This window comes from Macrobrachium nipponense, chromosome 1 (genome assembly GCF_015104395.2).
Source record: "Macrobrachium nipponense isolate FS-2020 chromosome 1, ASM1510439v2, whole genome shotgun sequence".
NCBI classification, from domain to species: Eukaryota; Metazoa; Arthropoda; class Malacostraca; order Decapoda; family Palaemonidae; genus Macrobrachium; species Macrobrachium nipponense.
The window spans coordinates 137,674,747-137,685,274 of record NC_087200.1 but is presented as its reverse complement, the minus strand read 5'-3'; the positions used below and the strand labels follow the sequence as shown (position 1 = coordinate 137,685,274).

Below are 10,528 nucleotides of genomic sequence, written 5' to 3'. Positions count from 1 at the left end.
CTCATTTTATCTGGTTTGCGTTGACCCTCGAAACTAGAGACTTGACCCTTGGGTCAAGGGTCAATAGGTGGTGAGGGAAGTGACTGGGAACAATTTAATGGGGCACAATATTCCACAGGGTTACAACCATTCAGTGTCATATTCAAATCTTCATCTTTCCTATTCTTAGCTCATTTGTAAATTTACTGTATAAGATGTGTATCCACATAATTTTGTGTAACACCCTGACCACTGTGCCCCCATCGGCTGTGTTCGTTCTTAGTGATATTTCCCCATGCTAGGATATTCATTGTATGGTTTTCTTTATCAGTGAATTTGTGCACTTTGTGATTTATAATTGAATGTTTAAAAAAGTCAGTCAGTAAAATGAAATGTCAAAATTACGTGATGAAACTGGTCACAAGTAATTTCTCAGTTTGCCATGATAAATAACTACTAAAATAAAATATAGCTATATGATTTTTCTTTACACTTTGGAAAACGAGGATAAGTTTCCAATGGTATATAGTTCGATGTTGTCTATACTAGCAATGAGGAATAAAAGACAAAATATTTTATTATTCCTTGTTGAGAATTTGCTTAGCAATTTATTCCAGTGGTAGGTCTGCCTGAAGTTAGGTGTCAGTCATGGTAGGATCTTCATTTTGGTGGTATTTTAAAAGTGGTCATCATCACAGTTGTAATTTATCGCAGAATGTTAAAACAAAAGATAAAGTAAAAATCGTGCTGTTGAAGTAAGGAAAAGACTAGTTCTTATGATTTGCTGTAAAAAATAATATCCGCTTGTATAGTAATGTATTTAATATTTTTCTTACCTTTTGCACTGTGCATGAGTAGGGTACATTGCCTTCCTAATTTTAATAGAATTCTTTGCTATTTACCTTACCACTTCATAATGCTGCCATTTTTGGCGGTATGAATACACGTTAGTTATGTATTAAAAAGAGTTTCGTTTCTCGTACTGGTAATTGTTTTCATTCATAGAGTGGATCGAAGACAACGAATCATTCATGACCTGTAGGTGCCTGAATTAGTGCCTGCTTTTATTAACATTCAGAAGCCAATGAACCTAAAAGTTAATGCACACATTATGCAGTTGTAGGGTGATGTATATGTTGCAATTACATTAAATATCTCATCATAGTAATGATAATATTAAACATAAGAAGAATAACAGTAATATATTAAACAAGAGTAACGATAATGTTATTAAAATGAATACTTGACATTGAAAAATCAATAATAATTATCGTGCAAACTTCGCTGTTTTGCTGAGTTGATCCAGAAGGTCAGAATATTTGTTGAAGAAGAAGAATCAAGAATATTTCATCGGGAACGGCACTGACGTCGGTTCCTGATTTGTTTAGCGTTAACCGTCAGATGTATATCCCAGGAGAACGCTCGCGTTGTTGTTGTTGTTGTTGAAACCCGAGTTAAAGAGAGAGGATGCAGAGCCGGGTGCGGGATGTTTGTGACGTCACGTTGCTGACGTCACAAGTTACGCTACGAAAACTCGATAACATCAGTGAGAGGCCGAGGAAGGGAAGTTGAAAACAAAAAATGCATTTTATTTGAGGCTCGCACCGCAATCAGATTATTGTCTTCGGTTATACGAGTATCTTTTCTCATTTATTTGTTCAAAATGAGGTGTGGACGGATGTATAACATCGTCCTGAGAAACCTGCGAAGGTAAATGGACCGTGGAGGTGCCGGGGATTGAACCCGGGACTTCTCACATGCGAAGCGAGCACTCTACCTCTGAGTTACACCCCCTTTCGGTGTCGAGCGATGCTAACGGGATTTTTTCTCGAATGCCAGGCGCGCATACCTGCATTCCCTCCATTGTTTAAGACTTTTAACAGCCGTGGCACTTCGAGGCCACATTTTGCACTTAGTATAATAAAGCCTTAGCGGTCACACATTGATAGATACTACATATACAAAATGTAGTGTGGTGAATTATCCGTGCTTTTCTTAAATTATGGTAATTGGTATTTAACCTTCATCATTTCTCAATAAAGCTTCGACTGTTCAGATCTTGGAGGAATAGTTATTCCTCCAAGGTTCAGATGGTGTACGTAGGGTTGGTAATTCCAACCATCCCTTCCGGGTCAAGACCCACCCCTTCTCCTTCTCCCTGTTCTTTTTACAGGTTTTCTTCGAGCCTGCTCCAGAAAAGATGATTAAGTAGCCCTTCATATGTACCTTATCCTGAATGTTATGGCGCCCTATTTAATAGCTTTCTATCTATCTGGCTATCTAGCAGGGCTATCTATCACCAGAGAGAAAACCCACGAATATCCCAGCTTCTTCATTCTTTTGAATACAGATGAAAGAAGCTGCTCTGTGCAGAAACCCTCCTCAACACGAACGAAATGCTTTGCTCCCCAGCCCAGAAGGCGAGGCAGCAGGAAGTCATTAAAAGCTCCTAGCAGACATTGCACTGTCAGAGTATAGCTTGCATGCACTCTCAGGCTTCGAGGACATGAAAACCCTTTCTTTCTAATAACTCTTCCCCTGCATCTAACTAGAATTTTCTAGGACTTCTCTTCCTCTCCTAACGGTTGTGAATACTTTTTCTTTCCACCAAGTTCTCGTCGTCCATTCTTGCTGCACGAGCTGACACCATCTCAAAACCCACGGATTTAGTCTGTCATCAACTCTCAACGTTTTTATTACTATGTAACTCAAATTTTCACCCTGTAGGTAGGTTGTTAAAGGATATATGACATGTCAGCAATACATTTGTCTCAATAGCTTCAGCATTTTTGCTGTCAGCAACCACACTTTAAATCCATGAAGGAGAGTTGGCTCAGCAGTTCCTTTAACTTTGAAAATCGTTACCATAGTCTCTTATCTTAAGCACACACCTTGTTACCTTATTTGCTTCACCTGTTCCGTGATTTGCGTCGTCTCTCATCCTACAGTCATCCATTATAGTTACTTCTAAATACCTATATATGAATCAGCCTCTTCTATTCTTCCACTCTTTGCATTAACTTTCTCCGGTTTCCATTTATTTTCTCAGTCGTAACAGTAATCGGCGGCCCACATTGTCAACTTTCTCCTCATGTAGACAGTTTTAGACTCTTTAGCTAGTTTCTGCAGTGTTTCTTCTCTGTCTTTAATGCACTGTATCATGTGCGAGCATTGACCGTTCCATAAATCATTTACAACCCATTTTCTTATCCCCACCTTTGAACTTATGCGTAATTTGTTCTTTAAACCACTGTAATGTTCACTATTAAAAATGCAAATGATTCATTCATATCTTATCGCACCATTGTTCTCCCCATGGGAGTGCTGTGTTGTTTGATGTTCTCAGAGCCATGTCCAAACAAGTGGGCCCTAGTGGGCAGCTACACAAGATGTGATTCATATTTTGGATTGGTTCCTCGCAGGGGTGTCCAGCACCATTTGTGTAACCCCATCTCTGGAGGTTATCCCATGTCATACCAACTTTTGTTCTTCCTCTATGCAGGGTGACCCATTTCCTCCTGTTGAGGGAGAATCCACAGGGCAGGTCTTCACTAGGGTCAGGGAGAGCCTTATTAGTAGTCTGACTGTCGCTCTCTCTCCATTTCTGCAGTCTGTATTTGATAGGTCTGGGTTCTCTAGTTCTTTCACTGTCATGAAGCTCTTACATGATTTCAGACGTCTTCTTGTTTCACGATGGTTGTAGAGTGGGTGCCTGGGATCATTTGCTTGTTTGGTCTTTTCCTTTCTAGCCATGGCATCTCGACGGATGTTAGGTGGTGCGATGCTGGCTAGTCTTACAAAGCTGGCAAGGGTGTGTGTGCAGGCTTTGTTTAGCTCGATATCCATGCACTCTTTTGGCGTAGCTTGATCTTTCCCACACAGGAGCACAATATTCTGTAGTGGAGTAACATAGCTAGAGCCGTTTGCTTTAAAGTTTTTGCATCTGCTCCCCACTTTGTGAATGCAATTTTGCTTAGGAGGTTATTTCTGGTGGCACCTTTTTTCCTGAGCTTGTTGACATGCTCCTTGAAAGTCCGTGTTCTATCAAGATTGACGCCAAGATAGACTGGGTGGAGATGGTTTTCCAGTTCCTTATTTTCAGTTTTCTGTATGCCTGCTGGTTGTTCAGATGGAATGAGCATGCCTGGGTTTTCATGGGGTTTGCTTTGAGATGCCATTTTGTATAATAGTCTGAGAGAGATGATAATGCCCTCGTCAGTCTTTCTTCGATGGTTTTAAATGACCGTGACTGCGTTGCAATGCAGAGATCGTCAGCATATATAAACCCCCGGATATCTCGGATGATAATCACCTGTTTGGGGGGAAGAATGAGGAACTGTGGCGTGACAACAATACCTGGTCTGAATAGAATTTCCTTAATTGGTTTTTGTTGGGCGATTTAAAAAATAACATTGCCATTTTATCTTTAGTATATTAGTAATACAGTGAAATGGACTGATTAAATATTAAAAATTCACCATAAGGGTATCATGGTTCTTTTGATGAATTACATTTTAAAACTGGCTACAGTGCTACTGCTGTATGTTGTACGTATGTTAAGGAAATAGTGGCCCATTATTAAAACAACTTGGCGTGAACTGCTCGCGGTTTATAGTGTTTGACGGTTAAAATAGAAAGAGTAAAATTTTGAACCCTACAGATTATTTTTGCTGGGGTCTTATGAAGTTTTCTTTCGGGAATTTTCCAGATCTTTATAAATATGTAGATTTTAAATTCGGTGAAGTCTTTCTCAACGCCCTCCATGAGCTACTTTGCATTTGATTAAGCTCATTTTTGTGAAATTTTAGCCCAATATTTCCTGGCCTTCCAACTTTAAGTTGATCACCCAGTGGTACTCTCCCCGGATGGTGCCTAGGACCTGTCCGAACCATTTCCGTCTCCCCTTCACCGTTATCTCGTCTACATGTAGAACTGATGTAATCTCCCTTATGGTAAATCTCTCTCGTTAACCTGCCATATGGCTCCTAATCCTCTTCTTTAAAGCTTTAATTTTAGATCGATTAAAAAATTTTTTATAGTTGCATTACCACGCCAGTTCTATCCACATAGCAATACAAATCGTACTAGATCAATGTATAGTCTGACTTGCGTCGGCAGGTTCAGTCTATATGGTTTCCAAATCTGATTCAGCGAGCTCATTGATTTGGCTTTTGAAGTCTTTCAGTAAGTTCTAAATCAAGAGAATCTGTACTTGAGGTCGTTAGTGTTGAATCTCTGAGAGAGAGCCTCATCTATCCTTTCTCACTCGAGTTATTCATCCCTTTGGACATTTTGTGTCCTCGTTATTTCTGTTTTTTCTTCTGTCAGGTCTAGCTTGAGTCTCATCTCTAGATGTATGATGCCTTGTATTTATCAACTTTGCAAACCTTGTGGAGGTTTGTTGGTTAAAATAGATTTAGCTGTGTATTCTAAGTCTGTCATGTTAAACATTTTATTTGAATATACAGAATAATAATGCAAGTCCAAGAATACACTAATAAAACCGTTCCATTATTTCTGTATAATTGTGTTTTGTTGGATGACGTTTCAGTCTTCAGATCGGTTTTGTGGGTAATTAGAGCACCACCACAATTGACCAGACTTACACTTTATATGAATAGATGTATCGTTTCTTGCCTGTGTAATAATGTTTTCCTAAAAGAAAATATTTAATTTAAATGCGTTAAATTTATCTTATTTTAACAGAAAGGTAGTAAAATAAGTCGTTTTATGGAACATTTTCCAAACAGAAAAGTAGTGAAATAAATCGTTTTATGGAACATTTTCCAAAAGAATTTAGGAATTGTCAGAAAGAGCTATTATACTCCTTTGGAAACTGATACAAGAGAACCGTTCAACAAATTTATGTAATCTCGTGGTATACCGTAATATTTTAGATTCACTCATAATTCCATGATGCACAGAATATAGTCGCTCATAGCATGTTTATTTCTTTGAAAGCATTTCAGTGGAAATATAAAACTATCAAATTAAAACCAGTAGGGTAATCCTCTTTGTAAAACATGTAAAAAGTATGTTTTTGGTTTTTAACAACGGACTCGTGTAAAGAACTGTTACGGAATCATTTGAACATTTACACAACACATGTCATTCAGTACAAATGGTTGCATCTCAGAATGGAAGTGGTGCTCATTACGTTAAGCACTTAAAATGCTACAATAAAAATACAGTTTATTGTTGCAGATGCAACTTTAGTTAATACTAAAATTGAGTTAAACATCAAAACGAAGAGCAAACCTGGGACTACTAGGTCTCTCTCTCTCTCTCTCTCTCTCTCTCTCTCTCTCTCTCTCTCTCTCTCTCTCTCTCTCTCTCTCTCTCTCTCTCTCTCTCTCTCAGAAATGTATAACATGAGCGATATGGTTAGTACCACTGTATTTGTAATGCACGTATATTTCACTAACTTTTTGAAAACATCTAAATTGCAGATTTTTTATTTATTCCAGTTTGTGTACGGAACTAATTTTTTTTATTGGGCCTTAATCACTTCTGAATCTCATCAAACCTCCAAATTGTTAGTCCTACAAATCTTTGCACCAGGAAAGTTTGCTAATGGGTGGTCTGCTGGACAGACAAGAGGATTCAAAAGGGAAAGGGATGCTGTAATACCAGAGGGATTAAAGGGGAAGGGGGTTACTGAACAGATAGAGGATTAAAAGGGAAAGTATGCTGAAGATAGCGGAATTATAAATGGGGATGCTGAAGCATAGAGGATTAATGAAGGGGTTTACTTGCAAGGATCGGGTGGATTAGAAAGGGATGCTGAAGAGATAGAAGGATTTAGAAGGGGTTTAACTGCAAGATATAGGAGTTATTAAAGGGGTTACTGGAAGATAGAGGATTAGAAATGGGGAAGTGCTGAAGATTAGGGAGATTAGAAGGGGGTTTACTGAATATTAGAAGCTATTTAGTAAAGGGTATGCCTTGAAGATGAGGATTAGAAGGGGGTTACTGAAGTACAGATGGGAATTAAGCAAAGGGAATGCTGAAGATAATATGATTGCAAGGGGTTACTGAAGGACAGAGGTATTAAAAGGAAGGGATGCTGAAGGATAGGAGGATTAGAAAGGGGTTACCTGAAGATACTGAAGGATTACTGGGGGTGGAATTCGGGGAAGGGGGTTACTGAAGATTAAGAGGATTATCCGGGTTACTGAAGATAGGGCGGATTAGAAAGGGGAATGCTGAGGACCAGAGGATTAAAAGGGAAAAAAGGGATTGCTGAAAGTACAGAGGATTAGGAAGGGAGAATTGGCTGAAAAGACCAGAGGATTAGGAAGGGAGGGATGCTGCAAGACAGAGGAATTAGGTAATGGGATGTCTGACGACAGAGGTATTCTAGAAAGGGATGCTGAGAATAGGAAGGATTAGGAAGGGGAATGCTGTAAGACAGGGAGGATTAGAAGGGTTACCTGAAGATATAGGATTAGGTAAAGGGAAGTTGCTGAAGACAGAGGGAATTAGACGGGGTTACTGAAGATAGAGGATTAGGTAAAGGGAAATGCTGAATGACAGAGGAATTAGGAAGGTGGGTTACTGAAGATAGAGGATTGTAGGAATGGATTGCTGAATAACTAGATGGATTAGAAGTTGGGTTTACTTGGGAAGATAAGGAGGATTAGGAAGGGATGCTGAAGTACAAGAGGATTATTAGGGAAGGGTATGCTGAACAGAACATATGGATTGTATAAAAGGGGTTACTGAAGACAGAGGATTAGGTGTGGGATGCTTGAAGACAGAGGATTTAGAAGGGGTTTACTGAAGATAGGGAGGATTAGGAAAGGGATGCTGAAAGACAGATGTTAATTAGAAGGGGTTTTACTGAAGATAGAGGATTAGGAAGGGAGTGATTGTGCTGAAACGGTACAGGGGAGGAATTAGAAGGGGTTACTGAAGATATAGAGGTATTAGGAATGGGATTGCTGAATACAGATGGATTAGAATTCGGGGTTTACTGAAGATTAATGGGATTAGGAATGGGCATTCTGGAAAAGACAGCGGATTCAAGAAGGGTTTACTCTGAAAGATAGATGGCGTTATGGAATTGGGATGGCTGAGAACCAGAGGATTAGGATGGGATGGTCTGGAAAGACAGAGGATTAGAAGGGGTTACTGAAGACAGAGGATTAGAAAGGGATGCTGAAGACAGAGGATTAAGGGGTTAAGGGGTTTACTGAAGATAGAGGATTAGGAAGGGATGGTCTGAAAGACAGAAAAAATGGATTAGAAGGGGTTACTGAATGATAGAGGATTAGGTAAGGGTAATTGCTTGAAGAACCAGAGCTTAGAAAAGGGTTTAATGAAGACATAGGATTTGATCAAAGCTTTACTGAAGACTCGGGATTAGAAAGGGATGCTGAAGACCAGAGGATTAGAAACGCTTTACTGAAGACAAAACGGATTTGGAAAAGGGTTAAGGAAGACTAGATTAGGGAAAGCTTTAACCTTGAAAGGACAACGGGATTTAAAATGGAATGCTGAGACAGAAGATATAGGCTTTGAATGGGCTGCTGAAGACAGATTATTTGAATGGGTTGCTGAAGACAGGATTTGAATGGGTTGCTGAAGATAGAGGATTAGAATGGGTTGCTGAAGATAGAGGATTAGAGTGGGTTGCTGAAGACAGGATTTTAATGGGTTGCTGAAGATAGAGGCATTGAATAGGCTGCTGAAGATAGAGGATTAAAATGGGTTGCTGAAGACAGGATTTGAATGGGTTGCTGAAGATAGAGGATTAGAATGGGTTGCTGAAGATAGAGGATTTGAATGGATTGCTGAAGACAGAGGATTAGAATGGGTTACTGAAGAGAGAGTATTAGAATTAGTTGCTGAAGATAGAGGCGTTGAATAGGTTGCTGAAGATAGAGGATTAGAAAGGGATACTGAAAACACAGGATTAGAAAGGGTTGTTGAAGATATAGACTTTGAATGAGGTTGCTGAAGACAGAGGATTTGAATGGGTTTGCTGAAGCTGGAGGATTAGAAAAGGATACTGAAGACAAAGGATTAGAAAAGTGTGTTGAAGATATAGGCTTTAATGGGTTGCTGAAGACAGAGGATTTTTATGGGTTGCTGAAGACAGGATTAGAATGGGTTGCTGAAGATAGAGGCTTTGAATGGGTTGCTGAAGATAGAGGATTAGAATGGGTTGCTGAAGATAAAGGATTAGAATGGGTTGCTGAAGACATAGGATGAGAAAGGGATGCTAAAGACAGAAGATTAGAAAGGGTTGCTGAAGATAGAGGCTTTGAATGGGTTGTTGATGATAGAGGATTGAATGGGTAGTTGAAGACAGGATTTGAATTTGTCGCTAAAGATAGAGGATTAGAATGGGTTGCTGAAGATAGAGGATTAGAAAGGAAAGCTGAAGATAGAGGATTAGAAAGGGTTGCTTAAGACATAGGATTAGAAAGGGTTGCTGAAGATAGAGGATTAGAATGGGTTGCTGAAGATAAAGGATTAGAATGGGTTGCTGAAGATAAAGGATTAGAATGGGTTGCTGAAGACAGAGGATTTGAATGGGTTGCTGAAGATATGGGATTATAAAGGATTGTTGAAGACAGAGGATTAGGAAGGATTTAGAAAGGATTGCTGGAGACAGAGGATTAGAGAGGGTTGAAGTGAGGAGGTGCAGTGAGAAGTAGTTAATAACATGACTTGTGTTTGTACGATGAACAGTAATGTTTTATGGATTCTTTCATTCATATTGTGTCTGAAGCAATCTAATCTTCGTGCTGTTTGCAAATTTCAGTATTCTTTCTTGTTTAAGAGTTTCACTTCAGTATTTACTAGTTCTCAGTATGAATCAATGAATTTTTGCAATATTATATTAGTGAATCTATATGATAATACTTGTCAAATGAAGACGTGGGCGAGTTATGTAAGGCTTTCTTTGTTTGAAAATACCGTACTAAAAGTTTTCTTTTCCCTGTTTTTTAGTCTTCTTGGTGATAATAATGATTCAGGCACTAGTTAAGTCATCAAGATGGATAACTATTTTGTTGAATTACATTGTTTTATGTTTAATATTAATGTCTAATGTTAATCAGTTGTCTTCCTCTTGGCTAACCTAGATTTTTCAAACATCTGTCCGGATGATATTTTTCGGTGGATTTATTGATACTTGTGTGGCCTAACTAGTGTCTTGAAGAGTTACAATGTTAATTTTTGATATGCTTATAAAAATCAACGAGATTGCAAGACTTCCCTAATGAATCATGTTGTATTTCAGATACATCTGTCATGTTTGACATGTCATGAAGTTTGTACTCTCAAGAGTTGTTATCCTCCCTTATTAAAACCTAAGTACAATACTAGCACTTGTAGTCTTTCAAGTGCCCTCTCTTGCTTTCAGTTCGAAAAATTGATTATTTTGTGCAAATTCGTCTTATATCTCTATTTACAAGCTTAATTTACCAACGTTACTTTCTTTAGATTCTTTTAAAGTTTTAGGTCATATGTTAGTGTAGATAAAATTCAAAAAGGTAATTTCCACTGTAATTTCCAAAAACGGTTTCAGTTCCACCTT

At 38.6% G+C, this 10,528-nt stretch overlaps 1 non-coding gene across 1 annotated transcript; it reads right to left on the bottom strand.

Annotated features, from left to right (window-relative positions):
- Positions 1-1,701: 1,701 nt before the first annotated feature.
- Trnaa-cgc (transfer RNA alanine (anticodon CGC)) lies at positions 1,702-1,773 on the bottom strand. The gene has a single exon. It is a non-coding gene; the product is annotated as a tRNA-Ala (tRNA).
- Between the last annotated feature and the right edge of the window lie 8,755 nt (positions 1,774-10,528).